This window comes from Cebus imitator, unplaced genomic scaffold (genome assembly GCF_001604975.1).
Source record: "Cebus imitator isolate Cc_AM_T3 unplaced genomic scaffold, Cebus_imitator-1.0 Scaffold340, whole genome shotgun sequence".
NCBI classification, from domain to species: Eukaryota; Metazoa; Chordata; class Mammalia; order Primates; family Cebidae; genus Cebus; species Cebus imitator.
The window spans coordinates 1,660,986-1,670,615 of NW_016107655.1; the positions used below are offsets into that span (position 1 = coordinate 1,660,986).

Below are 9,630 nucleotides of genomic sequence, written 5' to 3' on the forward strand. Positions count from 1 at the left end.
ACCTGTAGTCACAGCTACTCAGGAAGCTAAAGTGGGACGATCACTTGAATCCAAAACTTTGAGGCTGCAGTGAACTATGACTCTGCCACTGCTCTCCAGCTTGGACAATAGAGTGAGATACTGTCTTTACAAAAAAAAAAAGAAAATATTAAAACACATAATATAGGACAGTTTTTAAAAATTAAAACATACATACACACACACGCGCACACGCGCGTGCGCAAATGAATGTAGGTCTAAAAAAATCACAAAAACAAAATAAGACTCATAGTCTAGTTAACAGTAATGTACCAATGTCAATTTCCCAGTTTGTTATTGTACTGTGGCTATATAGGATGTCTTTTGGGGGGAAAGTTGAGTTTAGTGTACATGAGACTTTTCATGTTATTTTTGCAACTCTCTATGAGCCTATTATTATTTCAAATACCAAGTTTTTAAAAAATATATAAATAGAGATTAAGGAGAGATGGAATAATTTATGGAAACTTTCTATGAGTCTATTACTATTTCAAATAACAAGTTTTGAAAGTTTATAAATAGATCTACAGACAGAGATTGAGAAATCTGGAATAATTTAACAAATAAATTTGTGTACCAGAAACCTGTGATGTCATGTCAGAAACTATACGCCCCTCACCCCAATGTATTTCCTCTTCTTCCTGGGCTCATAGCTAGACTGTATTTTTCAACTTCCTTTGATTAAGAATGTCCACATAGCTAAGCTCTGGCCAACAGAATGTGGGGAATGATGGTAGATGCAAGTTATCCAAAATTCTAATTTTCATCTGAAAACTTGAATATTATTATTGACGATAAATATTGTCAACTCGTTTTCCTTAAGTGACAGGCTCACTTTGTTCAAGAAAATGTCTGCCCAATCCTCAACCCTGAATAACAATAGTGGGTCTGTCAGTCATTCTTTCAAGTAAAACTAAAGTCCAATTAAAAAGCATCTAGATTTGAACCGGTTTAAAGATCCAGAAACCCTTGAATGAAGGAGAGGCTAGGTCCTTTCAAGAAAGGACCCTGGTACACTACCAAAAATTTACATTGTTAATATTTCTCTCAGCTTCCCCTAAAGAGACTTATAACATTTTACCATTGGGGAAAAGGAAATAGTCAGACATTTCAGGGACCGCTGGAAACTGGCTTTAGACTGACAATGATTCCAGGAGACCCAAACATCACTGTGGCCCTCCAGCCAGAGTAGGGGCTTCCAGAGGTCAGAATTAATAGAGTTTTATCTCAGGTCTGACTCACACTGGGTCCTTAAAACCATCCTGTGGTTACTTCCCCAGCTTATGAATGCTTAGTGACAGTACTTAGCAGCTGGCAGAATCCCCACACTAGTTCCCCAACCTGTGGAGTGAAGGCTATTATTGTAGGAAAGGCCAAATGGATGCCATTTGAGCTGCATCTACCAAGGAAATAATAAATCAAAGCAATGCTGCATCCCTGAGGGGATTGCAGATATTAGTGCCATTGCCAAGTACTGGAAAGATGCAGGTATAGTTATTCTCACCACATCCTCATTCAACTGTCCTATTTGTCCTGTGTAGAAGACAGATGGATCTTAGAGACTTACAATGGATTATCATAAGGTTAACCAAGCGGAAACTCCAATTGCAGCTGCTGTATAAGATGCAGTTTCATTTCTTGAGCAAATCAATGTATTTCCTGGTACCTGATATGAAGCTATTGATATGGCAAATGCCTTTTCTCTGTACCTGTTCATAAGGCCCACCAGAAGCAGTTTGCTTACATAAACCAAATAAGCTCATGAACAAAATGGCCATGGTGGCCGGGATGAAGGTTATTCATGGGCTCAGCAACATGGACTTCCACTCACCAAGGCCAACCTGGCTATGGCCACTTTGGAACTTAGTACTCAAACTGCCAGCAGCAGAAACCAACACTGAGCCTCTGATATGGCATCATTCCCAGGGTTGATCAGCCAGCTACCTGGTGCCAGGTTGATTACATTGGACAACTTCCAATCATGAAAGGGGTAGTGTTTTTTCTTATTTCAACTGACACTTACTCTAGATATGGATTTTTTATTTTTTATTTTTTATTTTTTTTTAGACAGAGTCTCACTCTGTCACCCAGGCTGCAATGCAGTGGTACGATCTTGGCTCACAGCAATGTCTGCCTCCTCAAATTATTCTCATGCCTCAGACTCCGAAGTAGCTGGGATTGCAGACATACACCACCATGCCTGGCTAATTTTTTTATTTTTAGTAGAGATGCGGTTTTGCCATGTTGGCCAGGCTGGTCTTGAACTCCTGGCCTCATGTGATTCTCCTGGTTTAGCCTCCCAAAGTGCTGGGATTACAGGTGTGAGCCATGGTGCCCAGCCCAGGTATGGATTTTTACCTTCTCTGCACACAATGCTTCTGCCATAACTACCACCTATAGATTTACAGAATGTCTTACCCACCATCATGGTATTCCATACAGCATTGCTTTTGCCCAAGGAACATACTTCAAGGCCAAAGAAGTACAGCAATGGGCTCATCCTCCTGGAATTCACTGGTCTTTCCATGTTCTCCACCATCCTGATGCAGCTGGCTTGATAGAATGATGGGATGGGCTTTTGAATACACTGTTATAGCATGATGGGTGATAAAACTTCATAGGGGCAAGGTTCTCCAAAAGACTGTATAACCTCTGAATCAGCATCTAATATATGGCACTGTTTCTCCCATTGCCAGGATGTAGGGGTCCAGGAATCAAGGGGTGGAAATGGGAGTGGCACCACTCATTATTACCCCTAATGACCTGCTAGCAAAATTTTTGCTTCCTATTCCCATGGCTTTATGCTCTGCTGCCCTAGAGGTCTTATTTCCAGAGGGAAGAATGCTTCCACCACGAGACACAACAAAGATTCTGCTGAACTGGAAGTTAAGACTGATACCTAGCCACTTTGGGCTCCTTGCACCTCCGAGTCAGGGGAGTTATGGTGTTAGTTGGAGTGATTGATCTGGGCTACCAAGGAGAAATTGGACTACTACTCCATAATGGAGGTAAGGAGGTAAGTATTTCTGAAATATAGGCGATTTCTTGGGGAATCTCTTAATATTACCATTCCCTGTGGTTAATGTCAATGGGTACTATGACAACTCAATCTAGGCAGGACAATGAATGGCCCACAGCCTTCAAGAATTCATGGGTTTTTTTTCTTTTTTCTTTTGTTTTCATTTTTTGAGACGGTGTCTCACTGTGTTGCTCAGGCTGGAGTGCAGTGGCATGATCTCAGCTCACCGCAACCTCTGCCTTTTGGGCTCAAGCAATTCTCCTGCTTCAAGCCTCCCAGGTTGCTGGGATTACAGGCATCCGCCACCATGCTGGCTAATTTTTTTGTATTTTTAGTAGAGACAGGGTTTCACCATATTGGCCAGGCATGTCTCAAACTCCTGACTTTGTGATCTGCCCACCTTGGCCTCCCAAAGTGCTGGGATTACAGGCTTGAGCCACCGCACCTGGCAGGAATTAGTTTTTAGTTATCACGTTAGGTAAAGAATCACGACCAACCAAAGTGCTTGGTGGAAACAAAGAGAACACAGGATACGTGGTAGAAGATGATACTTACAAATACCATCTAAGATCACATGACCAATTACAGAAATGAGGTCTGTAATTGCCATGAGTATTTCCTCCCTCTTTTGTTAGAATATGTTTATGCATATATGCGCATATTTATTTCTTCTCTTATTCTTTTATCATGTAACATAAGATGTATTGACTTTATATCAGTATTTAAGTATTGTTAATTTTATATTATTTAACTTATGGGATATTGGCCCTCCTACAAAGGCATGTCTATAGTTCCTTGTCTTTGGACATGTAAGAATTGGGGGCAAAGAAATGTGGACTTGGAGAAATCTGGGGCCAGCTTGCTCCCCGCAGGCTCAATATCAACCATCCCACATAGAAGAAAAAAGAAAAAAAGAAAAAAAAAGGAAAAAAAAAAAGAAATACAAAAATCAGTTGGGCATGATGGCACACACCTGTAATCCCAGCTACTTAGGAGGATGAGGCACGAGAATTGCTTGAACCAGGGAGACAGAGGTTTTAGCGAGCCAATATCGTGCCACTGCACTCCAGTCTGGATGACAGAGCAAGACTCCCTCTCAAAAACAAAAAACAAGCATACTAATCCACTAGCTCCCAAACCTGGCCAGCCATCAGAATCACCTGGAAAGCTTGTTAAAACCAAGATTGTTGCCTTGGTGCAGTGGTTCATGCCTGTAATCTCACCACTTTGGAAGGCCGAAGTGAGAGGATTGCTTGAGCCTAGGAGTTTGAGGCCAACCTTGGCAACATAGCGAGACCTCGTCTCTATTTAAAAAAAAAAAAAAATTAATTAGCCAGGCATGGTGGTTCACACCTGTGGTTCCAGCTACTGTGAAGGCTGAGGTGGGAGGATCGCTTGAGCCCAGGAGTTTGAGGTTCCAGCGAGCTATGATTGTGCCACTGCACTCCAGCCTGAGCAACAAAGTAAAACCCTGTCTCAGAACAATAACAAAAACAAAATAAACATAACAAACAAAACATAGATTGCTAGCCTCTCACCCCCAGCATTTATGATTCAGTAGGTCTAGAGCAGACCTCAAGAATTTGCATTTTAACCAGGTGTGGTGGCTCACACCTATAATCCCAGCACTTTGAGAGGCTGAAGCAGGATAATTGCTTGAGCCCAGGAATTCAAGACCAGCGTGGGTAACATAGAGAGACCTTCTCTCTACAAAAAAAAAAATTAAAAAATAAGCTGAGTAGGCCAGGAACGGTGGCTCACACCTGTAATCCCAGCACGTTGGGAGGCTGAGGCGGGTGAATACCTGAGGTCAGGAGTTCGAGACCAGCCTGACCAAAACGGTGAAACCCATCTCTACTAAAAACACAAAAATTAGCCAGGCGTGGTGGCAGGTATGTGTAGTTCCAGCTACTTGGGAGGCTGATGCAGGAGAATTGCTTGATCCCGGAAGGCAGAGGTTGCAGTGAGCTGAGATTGTGTCACTGCACTTTAGCCTGGGCAATGGAGCAAGACTTTGTCTCAAAAATAAAAAATAAAAAAATAAGCCTGGTATGGTGGTATGCACGTGTAGTCCCAGCTACTGGAGAGGCTGAAGTGGGGGGATTGCTTGAACCCAGGAGGTCCAGGCTGCAGTAAGTTGTGAGCTCATCACTATACTCTAGCCCAGGCAACAGAACAAGAACCTATCTCAAAAACAAAACAAACAAAGATTTGCAATTCTTTTTTTTTTTTTTTTAAGACGGGGGTTTCACCATGTTGGTCAGACTGGTCTTGAACTCCCAACCTCAGGTGATCCGCCCGCCTTGGCCTCCAAAGTGCTTGGATTACAGGCGTGAGCCACTATGCCCGGCCAGTTTTGCATTTCTAATAAGTTTCCAGGTGATGGTAATTGGTAATACTGCTGGTCCAAGAACCATACTTTGAGATCCACTCAAATTTGATATGTGCTATTATCTCATTTAAACATTCCCAGAACACTGTGAAGTAGTGTCATTATCCTTATTTTTTGCATGAGGAAAGTAGAGTTCAGAGAATTTTCAGAACTTGCCGTAGTTTCACAGCTAGTGAATGGCAAAACTAAACTCTCAATTTAAGTCTGTCTCACTCCAAAAGCCATGGTTTTCCCACTATTTCAAACTGCCCCCAGATACTTCCTGGAAAAGCAGACCAAGAATACGATCTGAGCTGGTCAATGTTGTCAGAATCTCTAGAGCTTGGAAGTAAGCAGGCCTGGAGACATTACTTAGGGTCACATGCTACTAAAATAATAGGATGGTTAACAGAATGATTTGGAAAGGACCCAGAACATAGGCATCAATGACCCTCACCAAAACTCCCTGATCCTCTGAAGCTAACCCAGAATGCAAAAAGATCCCAATGCAACCAACACCTCTACTTCCTCCTTTAATAATGACAGAGACTGATTTCAAATCAGATCCTCATCTGACTTTCTCCCTTCACCTTTTCATGAGCCTCCTCCCACATTAATCTAATACAAGAAACAATTCTATGACAATGTGCAAGAGTAAAGAGTTCAAACTCAAGTTGATGTTCTCATGTGAATAAAGGAGTACTATTTTCCTGTTGAATTTTTGTCATCTAAAAGACTCTAATTCAGATATAAATTACCAACTTAAGAAATGAGAGAGGGCCAGGCATGGTGACTAATGCCTATAATCCCAGCACTTTGGGAGGCTGAGGCAGGCAGATCACCTATAGTCAGGAGTTCAAGGCCAGCCTGGCCAACATGGTGAAACCCTGTCTCTACTAAAATACAAAAATTAGCTGAGTGTGGTGGCAGGTGCCTGTAATCCCAGCTACTTGGGAGGCTGAGACAGGAGAATTACTTAAACCCAGGAGGCAGAGGTTGCAGTGAGCCAAGATTGTGCCACTGCACTCCAGTCTGTGTGACAGAGTAAGACTCTGTCTCAAAATAAAAAGAAAAGAAATGAGAGAGAAGGCCAGGCATGGTGGTCCACTCCTGTAATCCCAGCACCTTGGGATGCCGAGGCGGGTGGATTACTTGAAGTCAGGTGTTCAAGACCAGCCTGGCCAACACGGTGAAAGCCCATCTCTACAAAAATTAGCAGGGCATGGTGATGCACACCTATAATCCCAGCTACTCAGGAAACTGAGGCAGGACAATCACTTGAACCCAGGAGGAGGAGGCTGCAGTGAGCCGAGATCACACCACTGCACTCCAACCTGGGTGACAGAGCAAGACTCCATCTCAAATAAACAAAAAAAGAGGAAATGATGGAGGAGATATCACAAAGATTAAAAGGATAGTAAGGAAAATTCAAGAATAATTTGTGCCAATATCTTTGACAACTTTAGATGAAATGGACAAATTCCTTGAAAAACAAAAACTACCAAAGCCACTGGAGAAGAAATAAATAATCTAAATAGACCTATATCTGTTAAACAAATTGAATGTATAGTTTAAAACCTTTCCACAAATAAAAATCCAGATCCAGAGGGCTTCACATGTGAATTCTACCAAACATGTAAGGAACAAATTTTACCAATACTATACAAATTCTTCTGGAAAATCTAGGGAGGGATTACTTTCCAACTAATTCTATGAGGCTAAAATCATACTGAAATTAAAAGACTGGTTCAAGGCCAGGCACGGTGACTCATGCCTGTAATCACAGCACTTTGGGAGGCCGAGATGGGTGGATTGCTTGGACTCCGGATGTTTGCGACTGGCCTGGACAACACACAAAACCCCATGTCTACGAAAAAATACAAAAACTTAGTTGCACATGGTGGCCCATGCCTGTAGTCCCAGCTACTCAGGAGGCTGAGGTGGGAAGATCACCTAAACCTAGTGGCTGAGGCTGCAGTCTGCCACGATTGCACCACTGCACTCCAGCCTGGGTGACAGAGTGGTACGCTGTTTTGTTTTTTTTTTAAAAAAAAAAAGACTTTAGTTCCAACCGAGACCAAAGACTGTGCTATTATGAAGTGGAGAAAAATATCACAATTTTGGTAATGCTAGACAAGATGTAACCTCAAGTCTCCGGGCAGCGCCATGAGGTAAGCAAGTTCCCTTCGTGTCCCTGTTTTGGTGATGAGGAAGTAGAAAGAGTTTTAAAGAGACTGGGGAACCTCAACCTGGTCACCTCTCTTCTGGTGGTAGGGAAGGAAGAGAGAGAGGGACACCCAAAATAAACTTTGCCTACTTCACAGCTTCCCTGTGAATGAGAACAGAAAAAGTTCAGGAGCCACCAGAGAAGGTTAAAGGAGGCTTCTTAGAGAAGATGTGGCAATGCACCTCATGGAGATGTTTAATTTCTTCATTATGGGGAATTTCAAACTTATCTAAAAGGAAACAGAACACAACAAACCTCCCTTACCCGGTCCCAACAACTATCAATGTCCTATTCATTCATACCTCCATCTGCTTCCTCTGTCACATATTATTTTGAAGCAAATCTTACCCATTGTATCACTTTACCCATAAAAGTTTCATTCTGTATCTCTAAAACTTTGTCTCTAGACCTCAGCACTATTGATGTGTGGGCTAAATAATTATTTGTTGTGGGGACAGAACTGTGTGTTGTAGGACGTTCAGTAACATTCCTGGTCTCTACCCACTAGACACCAGTCACACCCCTCGCTTCACCCCCTCAAGATTTGACAACCAAAAATGACTCCAGAAATCTACCATAAGGGTGTGGAGGCAAAATGTCAAAACTGAAAACCACTGCTGTAATAGATAAGGACTCTTTCTTTAAAAACATACACATGATACTATTCTCACACCTAAAAAAAAAAAACCGTAATTTTTTTTTGAAACAGAGTCTCACTCTGTTTCACCCAGTCTGGAGTGCAGTGGCATGGTATCAGCTCACGGCAACCTCCGCCTCCCAAGTTCAAGCGATTCTCCTGCCTCAGTCTCCCAAGTAGCTAGAATTACAAGCATGCACCACCATGCCTGGCTAATTTTTGTATTTTTAGTAGAGACAGGGATTCACCATGTTGGCCAGGCTGGTATCGAACTCCTGACATCAGGTGATCCATCTGCCATGGCCTCTCAAAGTGCTGGAATTACATGAGTGAGCCACCGTGCCCAGCTTAAATTCTTATATTAAGAGAAATTTCCTCTTATAAGCAATGTCATTAGTAATGGTTGCCTGCAAGATTGAGATGAACAAGATTCTGAAGCTTTGTCCAAGTCCAGTGGAAAGAGTGCCAAGATTTTTTTTTTTAAGATGGGGGGTCTTGCTATGTTGGTCAAGTTGGCCTTGAACTCCTGAACTCCAGCAATCCTTTTGCCAAGGCCTCCCAAAGTGTTAGGATTACAGATGTGAGCCACTGCACCTAGCCAAGACTGAGTATTGATGCTGGCCATGGGCATGTGATGGGGCAGTGCTAGTAATTTCTGTCCCTAATCTAGTTCATTCCCCTCTTTTTTAATTGAAGACTCAGTCATAAGAAATGAGATCACTACGTGTGGCTTACAGAGTACTGAGTGTGGTTATGGAATCAGGGCAGATTCAGAATCAAAGTGGGATTTTTCCTTTTTGTTTTTAATAATTCCAAGTGTTGACAAAGTGCAAGGGAAGGGGCATGTTCAGATATTATTTGTGAGAATATAAATTGGCTCAACTTTTCCAGAGAACAATTTGACAATATATAACAAAAACCTTAAAAGTATGCTTACACTTTGACCTACAAATTCCACTGCCAGAAATTTATTCCAGGGATGTGCAGAGAGACTTAGTGAAGCTTGTTTACTGCCAGGTCTATAATGATAAACCATTGGAAACATTCTATGGGTTTGACTATAGGGGATTAGCTAAACACAGAATGCTCTCCAACTGATGACCTTGCAGACATTTGAATATTACAAAACACATGAGGACATGAAAAGATGTTTGTGACATATAGGGAAGTGAAAGCAAGCAAGTCTGTATATTCAGTAAGTCTGACTTAGTAAGTATACTTAAGTATTCAGTATATCTCTCAGTAAGTGAGACTCACTGAATATATTTCAGTATATCGCTATATATATTTACTGAATATCAAGCAAGTATATTCAGTAAATCTTGCTTTCTATTTTTAAAAAAAGTTTTCCATATAAA

At 41.8% G+C, this 9,630-nt stretch overlaps 1 non-coding gene across 1 annotated transcript; it reads left to right on the forward strand.

Moving 5' to 3' along the window:
* Window positions 1–3,803: 3,803 nt before the first annotated feature.
* LOC119467858 lies at window positions 3,804–3,934 on the forward strand. The gene has a single exon (XR_005196494.1). It is a non-coding gene; the product is annotated as a small nucleolar RNA SNORA38 (small nucleolar RNA).
* The last annotated feature ends 5,696 nt before the right edge of the window (window positions 3,935–9,630 follow it).